We start from the raw sequence: 18941 nt of genomic DNA on the forward strand, positions 1-18941 counted from the left end.
ATGAACAAAACTAATGAATATTTCTAAGGAAAGTACTTCCAAATAATACACTTTCAAGTGACAGAAGTATTTAATTTCATGAATGTATCTCATTTATGTTCAAAATAAAGTATTTCACTGGGAGAACATACAAATTCCAGCATCATCTATCAACAGCATTTAGGAGTCGTATCTTTCAAATGCAGCATTTACAAGTCACCACTTGTCATTAAATGTAACTGTATGTTCAAGAGGTTTGTAATAATAGCCTTTAATTAACTGAGGACTGTTAGAGGTTTCAGTTGCCCTTTGAAGTTCTTAATTATTAGTTGTATACAGCCCTTTATGGCGCAGTTAAGGTTAAATTAAATAATTAAAATATACCTCCAAGATAAATATAAGTATTTTACATGTTTTAATTAAATTTCTGAATTTCAAGGTGTTTAAAATAATAACGTATTTTTTGATTTTCCTACGATTCATGTATACGATGGCTACATACATCTATGAATGCTACATACATTAAACAAAAAATCGATATTTTTTTATAGGAATAATTGCTAAGCATTACGCATGTAAATGAGCTATTTTCTATGCATGGCTGGCAAAAGTGCTAATTAAATAGTTGGTATTCAAGGCTATGCTCGTTCATTGTTTAGTGACATACAAATCCAGCGATGTGTGCCAGCAGACATTTTAAGTTGAATGTTTTCTCCTCTACGCTCTTTGTCATGAAATGGTGGCACCATGATGAGAACACTGGTGTAAGCAAAACACTGAAATATGTTTTAATAATGTTTTAACCGTGTAGCGACACCAGTCTAGTTTTCTAATGAATTTTTAATTTCTTTCTTCTTATAAGGATGTTCCGAGTTATCACTGATGCATATTAAATCATGAGTCATTTTCTCACTAAATTTGCATAAAATGGCTAAATGCTAATGCACCAAATGGGGCTTACTATATATGGTACAGTAAATATGCCCTTGCAGGTTTTCTGCAATCAATCTCCTGTATTTCATTAGTGGCTAGATAGAGGTCTGTTCTGAAAGGGGAAGAGAAAAACCATTGTGTATAGGCTGTGAACTTCTGATACTGATGATGATTCCTAACTGATGATTAGAACCCAGTCTTGAATTAGAATTTGTACAAGGTGGAAAATAAAGTTCCTTGAAAAGTGCACTTAAGTAGCCTCTCTGAAAGTGGCCAAGTGCTGCTAATAACCAACAGTCAGTTCATTGAGACTTTTCTACATCCAGAATCAATGCCAGGTTCAAAATACACAGAGCCCATGATTTTAATTATGCAGTGCTTGATGCATCACTTAATACTCACCTCTAAGTCTAAAGCTGCCAAAATCTTGCTAGCACATCACTGTTTCTCTGTGTAAGTCAAAAATGCTATTCTCCTCTTATTGTTGCATACATTCACCTTCCACCCATATTAACTGTTCTCTCCTGTCTTCCTGTTAACAGAAATCACACATATTGGCCAGCTTATATTTGGATAGATAGTATGATCGCAATAAGAATGGCATCACTGTTGTAATATTATTAATCCAAACAAAAACCTCACATCTAATGAAGGAAACTTTATTCTCTCTCCTTTTCTTTCTGACATCTGGAACATTTTTGTACCTGGTGCAAAAAAAAAAAGGGGGGGCTATTTAAAAATAAATGTATGTTTTGCCCTACAGTTATTTTGAATTAGTCTCGATAAATAATTAAGCAATGCATAATATATTATTTAGATGCAATAGTCTTAAGAATTTGAGTGGTATTTCAACTACAATTATAGTAATTTATTTATCAGTGAAAAATTTACATAATCACTCTTCAAAATCCAGTGGACTGGAGAGATATCAGAATGACATGCAGGAATGTGCCTAATGACTTTGGGCATTAGATTCACTTAATAATGTAGTGATGCGCAAGATGGTGTAATATCTAACATAGCTATATTTGAGGAATCATTTTTAAATGAGGAAAAGGAAATATTGTTTTCTCTTTGTATTTTTATTTTACAAAAAAAAAAAAAAAAAAAAGACAACCTTTACACACACACCAAAAAATAAAAAACTAAGAACAACAAAAAAGAACTATTTCAAATCAAGTATTATTCCTACTGGGGTGGAAATGAATTTAAACACAGTTTACAATAAAACCCTGAGGTCTCTCTTTGTCAACTGCCAGAGGGAACACTGATGGACCTAGCACAATGTGAAGGGTCAGTTGATTCTGTTTAGTCACCATAGGCTGTCCCACTGGTGAGGAACCGCGCAGGAAAGAAATGCAAGTTTTGTGCCTTGTCCATACGGGCAGAGTGGTGGCAGAGTAATTCATAAACGTGTAAACAAAAATAAGCCTGCCTGTGCTAATCCTGACTGTGCAAATGCTTCTGAAGTAGAAAGAGTAGTATAGATGCCATAGGAGTCTAATGTATGCCACTGGAGAGTTATGGGAATCTACAGGAAGACAAAAAATTAATATTCATATATGTCCCAACAATACCTTTATGCCCACTAGTAAAATATTGGTACCCATTAAATCCTCAGTGCTCAGCTGAACGGACAGCAGCCAACTACAGCCATAGAGAAAGAGGTGTTACTGGTCTGGTTTAAACCAAATATTTAACATAGAAAAGACAGCAAAGAATTAGTTCTGGCTCTGTTGCAGGCCATTCCACCACAAGGTTGTACTTTTCTGTGCATCTGCGGAGAATTGTGAGATGCCACAACAGCAACCATGGATTGAGAGAGAAAAAAGCTAAAGACAGTAATTCATACTTCATATGAAAGATTGCTAATTTTACATTTTTGTGATGTAGCACAACCGCTGCTGAGCCACAGCTGAGAAAGAATTACGTGTGTTTTCTGTCCTTGCTGTGCAGATTTTCTGATACTGACTCCAGCTCTCTTATACAAGGCTATTGTGTTAGACTCCAATTACATTAAACTTTCATCCTTATGCTCATGATAATAACAGTATTTTATAAAACAAACAAACAAACGCCAAACCTTGTTTCCTAGATGTAACATTCCAAACAATAATTACAGTGGAGTATTTTTTTTATGTTAATGTCCCTTTCTGAGAACTAACATAACTAACAGAGAAAATGTAACTTACCCAGAAAGACATCTCTTATAAAACTGTGATTAAAATTTATATATATATATATATATATATGTACATATACACTCATATATACATATACACACAAACTTTTTGTTTGCACAGGGTTTGTTTTGGAGTTATAACAACCCTGTTTGACCAAACAGGTTCTTTAGAAAGGGCATAAAATGATTCAATATGAGTGTGGAGAGACTGACCAAGCTTTGACCCAAAACACTGGACATTTATTTTTCCCAACAAACTCCTCTTAGACTCAAAAGAAGACAAACTACTGATTTATTTCCCATTATTTATGAAGTTCATTTTGACCTATCCTCTACTTTCTCCATGCTGGCGTACAAACTAGAGGTCAAAAGGCTAAAGCACTCCTTATCAAGCCCCTTTGCGTCAGTAGTTTCCTTCATTCCTGCACCGCTCACATGCCAGCCACGTGCTTTTGAGCACTGTTGAAACCACAGTAGGCCACTAATTGTTAAGCAAATGAAGAAGGACTGGGGTTCTTTGCACAATACACTTTAGCACAGATAAATTGTCAGTGTTTAGGAAGAGGGATGCCAGGAGTCCCCAACACTGCACACTTCGTATTTCAGCAACCACTGCAGGGACTGGAAAAGATGCCCAGAGAGCCCTGCGTATGGGGGTAACAAGGCCATTTGTGCCATGAATTTGCAGCACCCCTTGGCTCTTGGCCAAACCCTCTTAGTAGGGCAGGGCATCCCAGGTGGAGAACCATGCTGGGGGCACCAGGCTAGGCCTTATCCCAAAGGGCCGTGCCCCCAGCTGTCTTGGTGAGGCCTTAACAGCCGCTGCCCTCTCAGGAGGCCTCCCTGTGTGGGTAATCAGCGCTAATTAAGAGTGGTAATTAGCAGCCACCAGCCCCATCGGGGCTGGGCTATCTCCATGGAAATGCCAATCAGTGCCAGCCACCATTTTGTCAGGTGGATGAGGGGCAGGGTGGCAGTGGTGATGGGTGGCTTGGGGTGTGCTGGGGTCTGAGGGAAAAGGGGGCAGAAAAGTTGCCAGAGGAAAAGCAACATGCATGGGGAATGGGAAGAGCCCTTCCTGTCTGCCTCCTGTGCTCATCTGCTGTGAGGCCATGACAGGGCCTTCGCTGTGGGCAGCTGATTGTAAATTTCCTCGATTGCTGTGGCCTGGTGTGGTATGAGATCAGGATTCCAAGTCATAAAGGCAAGTTTGAGATCTGGCCTGCTAAAACGGTTATTTTGTTAACTTCTTTCACTCAATCCCAAAGCCATTCCTGCTCTCCTCAAGAGGAGAGGACAACCACAAGTCCAGTCTTTGGGAGGAGCAAGCGACGAGGATAAAACCATGAGATTTGGCTGATAATAGCTTCATCTGATACAATTAGGGGGATAATCACATTAGCTGCAATGACACCAACAGAACACCCCACTCCCTTTCACCTGCTGTGCTCTGTACACGTGTCTGCTGGATAGGAGCTGGGTGCGAGGCACCTCCTGCCGCAGCAGATAGTGCCACAACTTCACCTGCGTTACACCGGCCATGCATGCAATCCTTGTGCCTGCTTTACACCACGCTGTGCATGTCTGTATGTGTGTCCATGTCTATATTCAGGGAAGAACATCCAGAAGAGACAAACAGGTAACTGCTGATGGCCAGCTGCAACACCACAACCCTCCTTTCTCCTCTCCCATCCCCTCCAGCAAGGCCCATCAAAACGCACTACCTTTTACCTCATGATTGCTATTTAGTTAGGAAATTTAACAGCCAAAGACTGACTTTTTTTTTTTTTCTCTCTTCTAAATTAAAATAACGAGGGCGGTAAAGGGCAATGAACGACATGGGACCACATTCCCAGTGCCTACATGGAGCTGTCAGCCCGAGGCCAGGGGGGCGGCAGAGCAGCTCCCCCCCCAACACGGCCAGGAGAACTCCTGTCCCAAGGGTCCCAGCCCGGGACAGCAGCGACACGCATGGGCTGCCCCTAGCCATGGGTGTTTCACCCCGGGGGTGGTTACAGGACCACAGCCAGGTCACAGGGCAAGCGGGTTTGATAGCCTGCCAGCAGCGTGGGTGCTAAGCGGAGGGCTGGGGGAAATGGCAGTGCTAATTGCCATAAAAAATAAAATAATATAAAAATAACATAAAAAAATAATATAAAAATTGAAACCTTTGTCCTGTACCTGGGTCTACACTGATTTGCACTGACAGATTTCTCCAGCACCTGGAGATACAGATTTCCCACAACTTTGTTTATGAATTTCAGCCTTATTTCTCCCAAACGCTCAAGAGGAGAGCTTTCCCTAGACCCAGCTCAGAAGAGACGACCCTCGTAATACAGAGTGCGCTTACTAGCATCTTATCGGTGCCAGGCTGGAGGGCTGCAGTAGTTGCAGAACACAAGCTTGTTTACGCAGTTTATTTTCTCAATTACATAAGAATCAGTTCTGTAACTTTTCGGGAAGCCTCACGCACCAAACTCGAGCTCCCGCAAAAAAAGTAAAATGTTTATCTGGCTAAAATAACTTGTAAACGAACTCATTATTTTTTTTCCCCGCTTCTTTTTTTTTGTATTTTGTGCATTGTAGACCCTAGCAATGATATTAGTTCTAGTGTGGGAAAATATTATAATTGAGATCTGGTAAGTTATTTGCAGACTTCAAGTTTTTCTTTACACTGTGCTGACATTTAGTACAGCCCCGGTGAGGAAAACAATGCTGCCATTCATGGCTCTAGACGTAGATTTCAATCGACTTAAGCGGGCACAATGAAACTTGGTCATTCACTGGTTACCCATATTGTGTTCTCAAATTTTCTCTCAGCAAAAGTATAATGACCCAGTATTGTATGGCCGCATAGACAAGGGCTCGGAACAAGAGACACTAGTTTTGTCTGACGGTGTGAGAAAGTCGTGAAGGGATCTTTTCTTCCAGATGGTGTTAAATTCAGCTGCCTTTTTAACATTGGCCTTGCAGAGCAATCTGCTGCTCCCTTCTCACAAAGAGGCAGCCCGGGTCCCTGCTAGTTAACATGCATGCTCACGCAGCCTGCAACTCCACTCCAACTGTTTTACAATGCGCCACTATGCTAAATAAACTTGATCTGGGCTCTCCCAGTGCTGAAGCGAGCCTTCAAAGAACTGCTCGAATGATATTTACGCTTCTTTTTCCTCTCGCCCGTCTAACATAAAGGTGCATATTGTTTTCGGGAGGCAGCACCTCCCAGCCAGGTAATCCTGCTGGAACCTCACTCGCCGCGAGAGCCGCACGCCCTCCCGCTCCCGTCCCCGAGCCAGAAGTTGGACACGCGGGACAAAAGGGGACACAGCCTTGCTCCTAAAGCACCGAAAGGTGTACCAGCACTGCTAGCGATAGCAGCCCTGTGCGTTTTTCTGACCGGCAGCCACCTAACACCACCACAACAATCCGATGTGACAATGGCCAGCGTGCGGCGGGTATATTAGGATTTTTCTCGGGTGTTTTCCTCGCCAAAGAGCAAGACGCAAGCGAAAGCTTGAGGGCATTGACTCCGCTGAATGGCTAAGTAAACAATAGCTTTCTCCAGAAAGCAGCTCATTGCCTTAATTGAAGCTCCCCAAGAAAGGAAAACGGCGTACTTTTGTCATGCAGATGCTAATTGCCGGCGACGACGCCTCTCGGCAAGCAGCCCCCGGGCACGGCTGCAGGTGCCGAGGCTCCGTGCGAGAGCACCTGCGGCGGGGCCGCGGGAACTTTTTTTTTTTTTTTTTTTGTGGGATAAGTATCGAACACAATCGCGACTTGCGGGGCTGCTGTGATCGCGACACCGCAGCAAGGGAGCCGCGCGGGTCAAGTCCAGAGAAAAAAACACCGCCCGCAGACATTCACACCCTCCCCCCCCCCCCCCACCCCCCACCCCGGCTCGTGTTCACCGCAGGCGCTGCCCGCAGACGCTTGTGAAAATAATAATAATATTAGTAATAATAATAATAAAAATAAATAAATAAATAAATAAATAAATACGTAAATAAATACATAAATAAATAAATAATACCGCGACGCTCCCTCTGTCCTCCCCCCTCCTGGGGGGGGGGGGGGGGGGGGGCGTGAGGCTCAGCCTCCGTCCTGTCCGCCCGTCCGTCCGTCCGTCCCCCCCTCCGCCTCCCCATCACGGACCCCGTTGCGGCGGCCGCCCTTCTCCCGAGAAGGGGGGGAGGGGGGGTGTGGGGGCGAGGGTCCGGGATCTGCCCGCCCCCCCCCCCCCCCCCCGTCCGTGCCCGTCGCCCCCCCGCGCTCCCCGCCGCGCTGTCTGTCACGGGCAGCCGGGGCACGGCGCTGCCGCCCGGCCCGAGCGTGGGAACGGGGGCGCCCGGCCGTTCACATCTCCTGCGCGGCGTTTAGCGGAATCAATTAGGCAAGACAGAGCCTCGCCCCCACCCCTCCACCCCCCTTTCCACCCCCCCCCCAGTACTCCCCCCTCCGTTTTTGTCAGGTCTATATACGTCCTAATTATTTCGGTTTGGGATGCCAGCGCTGTTTCCCGGATAGATCTGATCATCCTTAAACAAAAAGAGAGGAGGCGCACACGTGGGTTTGGGAGTAAATGTCACTTTCATTTCCAATGCTAGGCGCGGAGTAAGACACAGAACATTTTTTAACACTTTGACAAGGGGGGAGGCGGTCTCGTCTCCATCATGTCTTTCTGCTTCAGTAGCTTCCTCAAGGAAACCCTCTCGGAACAGAGAAGCATCTGTGCTCGCGTTCTGAATAGAAGAATGAAAATCGGCCATCACTTTTTTTTCATCTTTGTGCAGCTCCACCGAGTCCTCAGTAGATATAAATTATTAAGCTTGCCTACACCTCAGCGTAAACTTTTTGAAAGCCTACTTTCGTATGGCTCGAAGCAAAGCCCCAGCGCTTTGTCTCAGATGCACGCAGACAGTTTTGTTTGGCTTGGTTTTGTTTTCCCTCAGTTCAGTCCACACAGTATCACCATCTTCATCATCACCAGCTACTAGCTTTGTTTGCAAGGCCACTTCCTTGCAATGAATCACTACGCGAAATGAAACTCGGCCTTCCCAAATAGTTTCCTAAGAAAATATATATATATATGTACATATATATATATATATATATAGGTATATATATAGGTATATATGTCCTCTCACCCCAGCGCAACGTTAACTGGCCTGGGTCCTTACTTATTGGTTTTATTATGACAGCAGCGGTTGCACGTGCATTGTTTACCAGCAGGACCGTCTCCTCGTCGCAGCAGCTAGCTATCCATTCTGGCGTCTGACAACTTCACATTTTGGAATAAGTACGCCATTTAATTTCCTCCACTCCCACCTCCAGCTGTAAAAATGTTAGATTCAATAAGCATTCCTGACCTTTCTCGGGTTTTACTGTCTCTTGCAGTAGTCTTTCATTTTCACGCGCTGTACGATGATCTTGAAGGAGTTTTTACTTTCGGTTATCTAGCTTTATGAAGACCAAAACACTCATACAGCTAGATAACCAAAGATAACAACTCGCTTCCCTCAAAGCTTTTTTTTTATTATTATTATATTTTATTATTATTTTTTCCTCCCCCTTGCTAGACTCCAAATTCTTTCTGGCAAACAGCCGTGTTGTCTCCTCCAAGAGCACTAGTCCTGATTTAAAATATTCATCCTCTTATGCAACTGTGACCTGGTTTGTGTGTCTGCGTGCATGTGCAGCTAATAACATCCAAAAAAAAAAAAAAAAAGAGAGAGAGAGATCTGTTGCCTCCAAAGTTTATTCCGAACTTTTCCTTTCAGCCAGTGATTTCCGGCAGCGGTAGCCCACAATTCGTCTGCTCACACCAGAAAATAAAACCAGCTATTAAGGTGCGTCAAGCTGCGTTAAGAGCGAGAAGCATCCATCCCTTCGCAGGCCTCTATTTGCATTGTAAATCGCTTCGTTCTCACGGAAGGCTCTTTATAGCCTCTATGAAGATGTAAAAGCCAGCGGCAGTTTCCAGCGCGGTGTAAGGAGGAAGAAAAAAAAAAAAAAAAAAAAAAAAAAGATAAAATCCCATTCCAGTAGAAAGTGAGATGATTCGAGGATCCGGCTCCTGATCCCTGAAGGCTATGCAGGCAGAGAGCGTTTTGCCAAACGCTGGCAGCTCGGTCGCAAACACCGTGCGTGCGTGATTTTTAGGGGGAAAATCCTCGGTGTCTCGGGGCTGGCGAGAGGCAGGCGCGCTCCTGCCGGCTTGCTGCCGCCCCCGGCGTGAGAGGAGGAGAAAAAGGGGGGGCTCCCGGCGCCGAAACGTGGCCCGGGGTCAGAGGTCCCGTGCCGCGGGAGGCCAAGGTGCTGAGGATGCCAGGCGAAAACCTCTGCTCTGCATCAGCCCGGCGGCGGCCTCCATCCGGCGCAGCCTCCATCCGGCGCAGCCTCCATCCAGCGCAGCCTCCGCCCGCCGCCCTCACCTTCCTGCCGGCCGGCGCAGGCCGCTCTGCCGTCCGCCGGCCCTCTCTAAGGACAGATAAAAGCGTTTTCAGGTCTTTTTTTTTTTTTTTTTTTTTTTTTTGGAGTAGGGGTGGGGGTGGGTTGGCCTCCCTGCCCGCGCTTCTCTTCTGTCTCAGCCTCTGCCCTGCCTCCGCGGGGCCGGCGGGGAGGGAGGCACTTTGCTGCCAGGGCCCGGCCTCTGCGGGTGCCGGGAGCCGCCGTGAGATGGATCGCACGGGCAGCTTCTGCCTTTGCCTCTCTCCGCCCCGCAGGTATTGACACCGGGACGGCTCCTTGCGCGCTGCCCTCCGCGTGTGCGCGGGGGATGCTGCGGGCAGCAGGCTCCGCCGTGCTTTATAGCCTCCATACCCTCGCCCTCCCCTCTCCCTCCCTCCCTTTCTCTCCTCCTGCGCGCCCGCGGTAGGGTGCGCCGACGTTCACCGGGGGCGGCGAAACGCCCCGTGAATAAAAAAACACCGATTTATCCTCGATTTTTATTGACCTCGCACCCGGAGTGGGGAAACCACGCTTTACCCCTTGGACCGGGGGAGGCAAAGTCTTCCCCGGCTGTTCGCCCGTGTAACCCGTGTAACGCGAGGATTTAGGATTTCAGCCTCTCGACCTCCGCCCCCAGTGCCCCCCCCCCAAAAAAAATAAAAAATAAAATAAAATAGATACACGATTACACTCTGAATTATTTAACGGTATGATTCCTATAGAATTTTTTCCCAAGTCCAAAGTGCAAACATCACAGGTCTCTCGGGTGCACGCGATGCGATGAATCCTCACACCGAGATCTGCAGTATTTACAGTAGAAATTAATAAATGCGCTTCAGGAGCGGCAGCAGGAGTAAGACGTGCATTGGAAAATTCGGCACCGACACGATACGGGCTGCTGCAGGAATTACGACCTGAGATTTGTGCTGTTGCTGCTGCTCTTCTAAGGTGTAAAATAAAGCACAGCACGCCCTGCTCTGTCCTCCCGTAGCATTGTAGGGCACATACCACACCGCACTCACATGGATTTGTTTGTAAATTAACCCGTGTTTGCATGTGGTGCTATTTTCAAGGGGGAAATTTTTAGTGCATGGAGTTAAATTGAAGCTCTGGTGGCTCTGCACTGGCTGCACAGCCTGTCTGTGTGTGTGCTGCTGTGTGCACAGGGGAACACACATACATGTGTCAGTTTGGGTGCATGGATGCATGCGTGTGTGCACTCGTGTTTATTTTAACACGTACGTGCGTGCGGTTGCACTGCAGAGTGACACCTGCATCAACCATCCCATTTTTTACCCTGAGTTAATGTTATAAGGGCACGGAAACGGGGGAGCGGTCTCATTTATCAGACAAGGCCCCGGATTAATGCTGCCACCACGAAGTAACACAGACACACCACCGAAGTGCCCGATCTTGAATTCAGCGGTGATGCCACTAACCAGGGGCTCGCTCGGATTGCCAGCCCTTGAATCTGAGACGGAATTATTCATTACTTTATTTATCTATTTACTTATTTATGTAGTGCCTGTCAGATATCCCGGTATCGGGCGGCACCGCAGTTTGCCACCACTGGTTTGTATACCAGGGGTCAAGGAGGCAGTCGTGCCAGTGCTCGTAATGGGTATTGCAGAGTCTGGCACGGAAGGGTTAGGGTCCCTATAACGCCACGTTGTTGGTTACCCTGCTCCCTCATTACCTCTCAGGCTGTTCAGACACAACAGAGACGGCTGAGTTAGACATCTGCAGGCACATGATCATTGCGATATTATGTAAAATTCTAATGAGATTCTCTGAATGGGTAGAGAGACAGAAATATATATATTTTTCCTGGCAATAGCTAGAGGCAGCAGCATTAGTGATCAGGCATGTGTTACACACAACAAGCCCATGAGCTAACGCATTAAATTGTTCCAGTGAGGGGCATGAACATTCAGGTACTCCTCATGTGCGTGTGTCTGTGCTCCTGTAGATGCATGTGTAACACATATCAACACAGACACGTAACTACGCAGTAATGCATGCATTTAAAACACATCACCATGTTACTGGATTTACAGTTAAGAGCAAGGCTTATTTTGTCCATTTTTTCTTCCAAATAATCATGCTTAAAGATGCAAGACATACCTTAAAAACATCAAGTCCTTTTCTCAAGACTGCCTCACTTACTCACACACTGGCATGAGTGGTAAATGCAATACACCTGCCGCGTTTTGTTGACTAACCAGGAGAGCTTCAGAAAGCCAAAAGAGCCAACACCACAATTACAACCTCGCTGTTCATTAGCCGCATTTCTAACTGAATGTTCTACCTCTCAACCACCTCGCAGGGCTTTGAAATCCACACCTGTCCAGAAAAAAAAGTGCAACGAAGTCTCTGCTTATTCTAAATATCACAAAAAAACAGCGTGCAGCAGTTGCTAGCATTCATACACATCCAAGCCTGCAGCATTGTCTAGCAAGTGAAAAGTTTGTACAACGCGTAGTTCTGAAATTACTGCCACGAATACCGTCTGAAACGTTAACAGCAGCTGATAACACTACACGCACGCTTTCCCGGCCCCAAAATCCCTTTTCAAATGATCTGTACATTGGAAGCTACCGACTCCAAACATTTGCTTTTTCCTCCTGCCTCCCTAATAAATTTCCGCTAATGGCCTGTAGATTAGTATGTGATTGCCATGCTTGTTTTCTAATCTTTTTATAGGTCTCCAGATGGCTGTGACGCAAAGAAGTAACATCCTGCGTGGATTTCTTAGGAATAAACAGTCTCTATTTGCTTTAAAGAGGAACTCTCTAATTAGCGCAGTCTCATGCCGGTGTCCCCACCTTCCGCCAGGAGCACGCGTACGAGCCCCACCGAAGCTGCTGTGAGGCGCATCACAAGGTCCAGCGCTACTCAGATCCCCTCTTGGTACCAAACCAGAGCAGAATTCACGCCGGTACAACCCAGGGCAGCGCTTCTCGCACAGCACCCCTCTCCTGGCAGCCAGGTAAGTCCCTCGGCTGGCTCGACTCCCAGCAAAGTGCTTCATCATTTCTTTGCGGCCACGATTTCATGTGCAGAGGCACCTGCCTGTAAAGTCTGCTGCATTTTTTGTATCTGCACTATGCTGAGAGTGTTGCAGGCAGAGGGACATCCAGTACAAACCCAAACTACGACATTAGAAAATGCAGGCTATCGAGAGGTCAAAATCTCGAGGAAAAAAAAAAAAAAAAAAAAAGAAAAGAAACTCGCAAACAGTAGTTACACGTGGAAACGCTGCATTAAAGACCTCATATTCAAATCTTTACATAACGCGTATGGCATCGTCTGGTTTTAAAAAATAAAATAAAATAAAAATTACCGTTTCGTGTCTTGATTGCCATTCCCTGTGGTTTGTCTGCGTTGTCTAAATCTGAAAAAAAAGCCATAAAAGGTCGCAGTTTAAACACTTTTCCTGCTTAGTTCTTGTTCTTGGAACCTATGTTAACAGATAAACGTTTGTGTGTGTGTGTGCTCAGAAAGCACTGTGTATATTAACTTTTGAGATTGTTAAATAAATCACTGGAAAGGTTGGCTCTACATTAAACGGGGAAATAAGTAGCCACATGTCGTGCAGACGATCTAATGCAGCACAAAATAGATATGAGTAATGCACCCCGGTATCTGCAGGGTTAAATATGGTAATCGATATTTTCAGGACATAATAGGGATAACAATAACAAAAGTGGTACAATTACTTGTGGAAAGCTGCGGCTGAGAATAAAAAATTAAGAATACTTGGGGCTGACGAACTGAAGTGGCCAGAACTACAGAGAGAGGTGACATTTGCATACTATAAGCTGCCGGTTGCTTAATAAAGGACGGAGGCTCCACCTAGCCTTCAGTTCAAAACATGCAAAACGCGTTAAGCCAGCATTTCCCCAACAGCTCTTCCAGGTCCTCCACACCACGGCTGTCCTGCAGCCGGGACCGCGGGTTGTAGAGCTGCAGGGGTAAATAAATCCGGCGTGAGCCTCACGCTTCCATGGCATCGTATGGATTGCATCAGATGTAGGTTTTCTTTTTTAAAAAAGCACGTTTCCTAGCGAGAGGCTGTTTCTCCCACTCCGTGCTGAAGCAGTTTCCCCCACTGCATAACCCCGGGAAGTTTTTCCTCGGGGGAGGGATGCTGATTTGGAGGGGGAGCAGGGACACCCGTGGACACCCATGCCGAGCCGAGCCATCCGGCCCGGGGGCAGCCGGTGACAGGGTGATCCAGCACTCCCAGCTCCGAGGGATGATCTTTCACCTCATCCCCCGGCCATCCCGAGGATGTATTTTTTTCCCGTGGAAAAGAGGTGACAGCGCAACCTTTACTCTTTTTTCACTCCCTATGAGCGGCCGTCGCTCTGCCCGCACGCCCTCGGGGGTCACCCGGCACCGCTCCCTGCAAACACCCAGAGCTTCCCACGCCTCCCCCCCACCCCGCGACCAACAGGTCTGCAGGAGCCCCCCTCGTATCGCAGCTCCTGGCAGGGGCTGGGACAGCGCCCGGACACCCCCGGCCTCCTCCCAGCCCCTCCTGACCCGCTGCGGGGCTCAGCCCCCGCAGGGGGCTCCGGACTCGACCCCCCCATGGCACACAAGCCGAGCCCCCGCCGTACTCACATGGCTTCGGTGGGCCTCGTGGAAAATAAATAAGATCCCCATGGAGCGGGGGGCTCCGTTTCCTTCGGGGCTCCCCAAATTCACGCCTTTCTCCCACCGCCATCCCCGTTTGAAAGTGCCGCTTTAAGCTCCACGGTGCGCCAAAAAGGCTGTAAAATCGTCGAGCGATCTTCCACCCGCCCAAGCGGGAGACAAACGCAGAAAGTTATATATATTTTTTTCATTTTCTTCCCTTTTTCCATATTGCCTCCTACGCCCCGGAGTGGAAAGTGAAGTCTTGTATGTGAGGCTCTGCAAGTTTTTTGGGGGGGTTGGCCAAGGTCTAGTCCAGCCCTCTCTGCTGAGGAGGACGTGCTCTGAAATTCAACCAATTTCCCCAGCGCTTTTGTTGCTGATGAACTGAAGCCCTATTGTTCGTCCATTGCCACGGTCTTTTTCAGTTCCTACTATACGTTCTGCATTGCCAGAGATAATGAATTTGCACCAAAACCTCTCTTAGTGCCATTCTGACAGACGGAACAAATTAGAAATGTCTCGTCTAAAGAAGAGCAATGGCTACATTTTCCTAGAGAAGAAGGAAGGCGCACATTTATTTGTAAACTTAAAATAAATAAATAAATAAATAATGCACCGATCGGTAGATTTTTTTTTTTAAGGTGTTTTCCTCCGGCTAACTTCTGAACAGATTCTTCCGAGTCCCGTTTTGCAGAGGCGCTGGCATTTTGCCTAACTTTTCTCAGAGCCAACCAATCGGACAACAACGGGGGAAAAAATCACAATGCTACCAAAAAAAAAAAAAAAAAAAAGGGGGGGAATGAGAAAGAGAGAGGGAGAGAGAGACCTTTCTCCCATTCCTGCTGTCATGCAAACTTGTATCGTGACCTCTCCCCGGCGCGGAGGGGGCTTCCCGCAGCTCCTCGCATCCTTCCCCTGCTTCTCCTCTACCGCTCCGGGCTTCGAGGTCAGCGCCGCCCGAAAATGAGTGAAAAAGCCTGGTTTTAGGGAGCGGCGGCGGGCGGGGAGAGGCTCGGGACCCCCCTGCCTGGGGCCCGGGGGTGCTCGGGGGGTGGGGGGGGAGGCAGGAGGCGGCTGCGGGGGGCACCCATGGGTGCAGGGTACGCGTGGGGCGAGGGGGCGGGCGGCGGGAGGGGCGGGGACCTTATATATATATATATATATATATGCTTATGGATTACATGCGTGTGTGTACGTGTGCGCACAGCGCGCTACACCGCCTGTCCAGCCCGCAGCACGGGGAGGGGGCAGGCGCGGATTTTCCTATGGGGACACCCCCTCCTGCACCCCGCTGTCCCCTACAGCACCCCGCAGCCCACGGCGGACAAAGGGAGCTCTGTAAGGACCGAAAACGCGAGCCCAGACCGAGCCACGGGAATTCAGGGCAGGAATCCAGGGCAAACGCCGCGGAGAGGATTTGCAAAATTCCGCACGCCTCCCAATCCCCTCCTCCCCCTCCCCCTAAATACACGCGTGTTTCCGCCCCCCAGGTGGTTTGGCCATTCAATTTCGGAGAAAGAGGATTGATTGAATCGGGGAGCAGCGCAGGTGTGCGTGTGCTGAGCCGCCCGGTGGCTCGCTCCAGGATCTCCTGGCGAGATCCGAGAGGTAGGGAGAAGCTCTGGAAGACATCACGGCAAAATAAATAAATAAACAAACAAATAAATAAATAAATAAATACAAATAAAAAAAGACCTCAGGAAGACCTTTCTTTTTCAAAACGCCGACTGCATTTTATGCTGCAGCATAGCCCGGCTATAAAACTTTGCCCAGCACCATCTCACACCGCGGTGTGAGCGCGAGGATCGATCCAGAGGGGGAGGCAGATTTAGGAAACCGCCCCTGGTCCTGGGGCAGCGGGCAGGTGCCCGACCGCGCACCGCTGTCCCTCCGTGGGGATGCTCGACCCGGCTCAACCCGCGATGTTTATATCATTATTATTTTTTTTATTGGGGGTTTTTCTATTTCCCGCTCGTCGTCTGATGAAGGGAAGCATCAAATTACGTCCCGTTAAAAGGAAAAAAAAAAAAAAGGGGGGGGGGGCGGGGGCTGGTGCGGCTCGGGGAAGAGGAGGGGGGGGGTTTGTGGGGTTTGTTTTGGGGTCTTGGGGGGGGGGTTCCGCTTCTGCTAACGGGTGTGTGATGGGGTGGGGGCCGGATCCGCGCAGCCTGCGCGCCCGCGGAAGGCGCCTGGTGAGGAAGGCGCCGATAAACCCCGGGGTTTATCGGCGAGGTCACGTCCACTGACGTCAGCAGGGGGCTTACTGTACGTCCGGCCGCATTTGCATACATCGAGGAAATTAGGGCATTAAGGAAAAAAAAAAAAAAAAAGGAAAGGAAAAGAGAGAAGGAATATGCAAATCCGGCTACTCGCGGAAGCGGCCGCACGTTCCCAGCGCGCTCGCCGCAGATCCAGCGAATCGATCGCAATTAGCGGAACGAATAATAATAATAATAATCCGGGTATCCCTTTCCAGCCGAAGAGCACCGGCAGCTACAAAAGAAACAGCCCCGAAACGAGCACGATGGGCCGTGCTCGGGCAGGCTGTGCCGTGCCGAGCCGTGCTGCGCTGCGCGCAGGATCCGCGCAGGCTGCTGCAGGACCCCGCCGCTGCGCCATCCTCCTCCTGCCACCGCTCCCGTGGCCCCGCCGTGTGTTATTTTTAATGCTGATGCATATGTAAAGGTATATTTGCATTTTTTTTTTTTAATTTGCTGGATGTTACAGGCTATCGCTTTTCCTTTCATCTCGCCTTTAGAAAGAAAAACCTCCCTCCTTCCCTTTTCCTATCTCCTCCCCCTTCTTTTTTTTTTTTTTTTTTTTTTTTTCTCTTTTTTTGTTAGACTGCTGTGTACATGTCTTTATACTCAGTTTCCTCCCTGCTACTGTCTGCAAGAGGTTGCAGACCGCGGGTAGTGCTGGCAATGATACAAACCCAGGCGCACCACACGCTTATTGGGACCGGAGGGACACACCGCTGCCGTGCGCGGATGTAATGCCGATAGCTTGAACCGGGAGTTTGATCGACAAAATAACTTCGTCTTACAATAAATAAATAAATAAATAAATAAATAAATAAATAAATAAATAAATAAATAAATAAATAAAAATTAAGGTATCAGGCGGCATAGATTAAGCATAAGATGTTTAAAAGGATATGTAATATCTCATTGCTGGATTACGGCCTATGAACGCATTTATATCTGCACTGATTTCAGAAATCTTTTATTTAAAAAAAAAACTCTTAAAATTTGTAGATCCCGGTCCACAGAGCTTTCTCCGAGGAAGACATTTTGTATGCTCTAACTTCTGTATTATTAAATGTGATGCCTTTTATTTTAAGGCATGTAGATTTAAAACGACTACCTACCTCTTAACAGAAAAAAAACGCATCATCAGGGATTATTTCAAAGCGTAGCAGGTAGCATTGTATTTATTTTATCCGGAAATGGCACAGGCCTTGAATTACATCAAAATTACATCAAAATCACTTCTATTAATCTTAGTGGAGCATTTGAATTGCTATTAAAATAATTTAAACCTGACTAAAAGCAGAAGGCTATTCTCTTTGTACAGTACAGAGATATGATATTTTTAAACGAGTAATATTTTCCATAATAACAACGCCTGTCCATATACACTTTTTTATTTTTTTCCTTTTTAATGTCTAAGTGCATGCATATATATATAATCAGTTACTCTGTGAATGACTTACCTGCATGAAAGTGTAGGGCAAAAGGAAGCCCTCCCGAAAGGCTGTCATGCTTACATATTTATATATATATAAATATATATATATATATATATATATTTAATAAAGAGCAGGGTGTCATGCTCGGTCTGTGTTGCTCAGTGTCTGTTTCATCACAAGTACACGTGAATTCTTTTGGTATTTGCAGCGCTCCAGCTTTGCCAGCCCTGCGGTGACGTGCCGGGGTGGCATGTGCCACCCAATAAAAAGCGATCAGGCGGCTCCACGCAAAACGTGACAAAAAAAAAAAATAATAATAATAAAAAAAAATCCAGATAAAGGAAGCAGACGCTATGTCTGGTCATGTCATCCCTTACCTCATCATCACATACTTCATTAGCAGGGCACGACTCTACGAACAGCGGCCGGGACGCGCCCAGCGGTGCTGGGGACTCCCTCGCTTCTGCTTTCAATTAGCACACTTGCGTCTTCCTCATTAGCATCTGCAGAGAGCCAAGAGCCGGGGGAAGCCCAGCCCGGCCCGGCCTGGCTGTGTGTTCTGTTGTCTGTCTGTCTGCCTGCCTGTCTGTCTGTCCGGCGGTGCCCCCATGGGGGGGGGGGGATGTAACCCCCCCTCCCCGCAGAGCACGGTGCAGGCGGCTCCTGCACAGCGCCTCCATTCTTTTCCTCCACATCTTCCTCCGCTGTCCCCACACACCCCCACGCCCGCAGTGGCACTGCTCAGATTTGGGGTGACCAATGGAGCGGAAGAGGTGAAAGAAGGCGTCTGGTTGAAGATAAACAAATAAACCAGATCTTATTTTATTTCATTTTGCTACCTGCAACTCAAGGGACACACTCCTCTAAACCGAGGTCCCAACTCTTTGCGCTTAGGATTTGACTCCTCGCCTCCTCTGTCTGCCTCGTAATCAAACCGCACACAGCCAGAGCCGTGCCTTTACGCTCTGCACTTGTTGCACATGAACATACCTGATCCCGCATTGTTTACGAAGTATTTTAAAAGAGTGGAGATGCAGGTATAGAAAAATATCTTCCCTTTGCCTT

General features: G+C 47.2%; 1 long non-coding RNA gene across 3 annotated transcripts in view; it reads right to left on the reverse strand.

Moving 5' to 3' along the window:
- Positions 1-18941, reverse strand: part of LOC137848294 (uncharacterized) — a 99373-nt gene that overhangs the window by 77512 nt on the left and 2920 nt on the right. Inside the window, exons 1-2 of one of the 3 annotated variants that reach the window (XR_011091257.1) lie at positions 17901-18469; positions 12885-12935 (exon numbers count right to left, since the gene is read on the reverse strand). This is a non-coding gene — a long non-coding RNA (uncharacterized lncRNA). Of the gene's footprint in view, positions 1-12884; positions 12936-14170; positions 14905-17900; positions 18470-18941 lie in introns of those variants that run through there. The other 2 variants (XR_011091258.1, XR_011091256.1) reach the window with 2 other exon arrangements.

This window comes from Anas acuta, chromosome Z, assembly GCF_963932015.1.
Source record: "Anas acuta chromosome Z, bAnaAcu1.1, whole genome shotgun sequence".
NCBI lineage: Eukaryota > Metazoa > Chordata > Aves > Anseriformes > Anatidae > Anas > Anas acuta.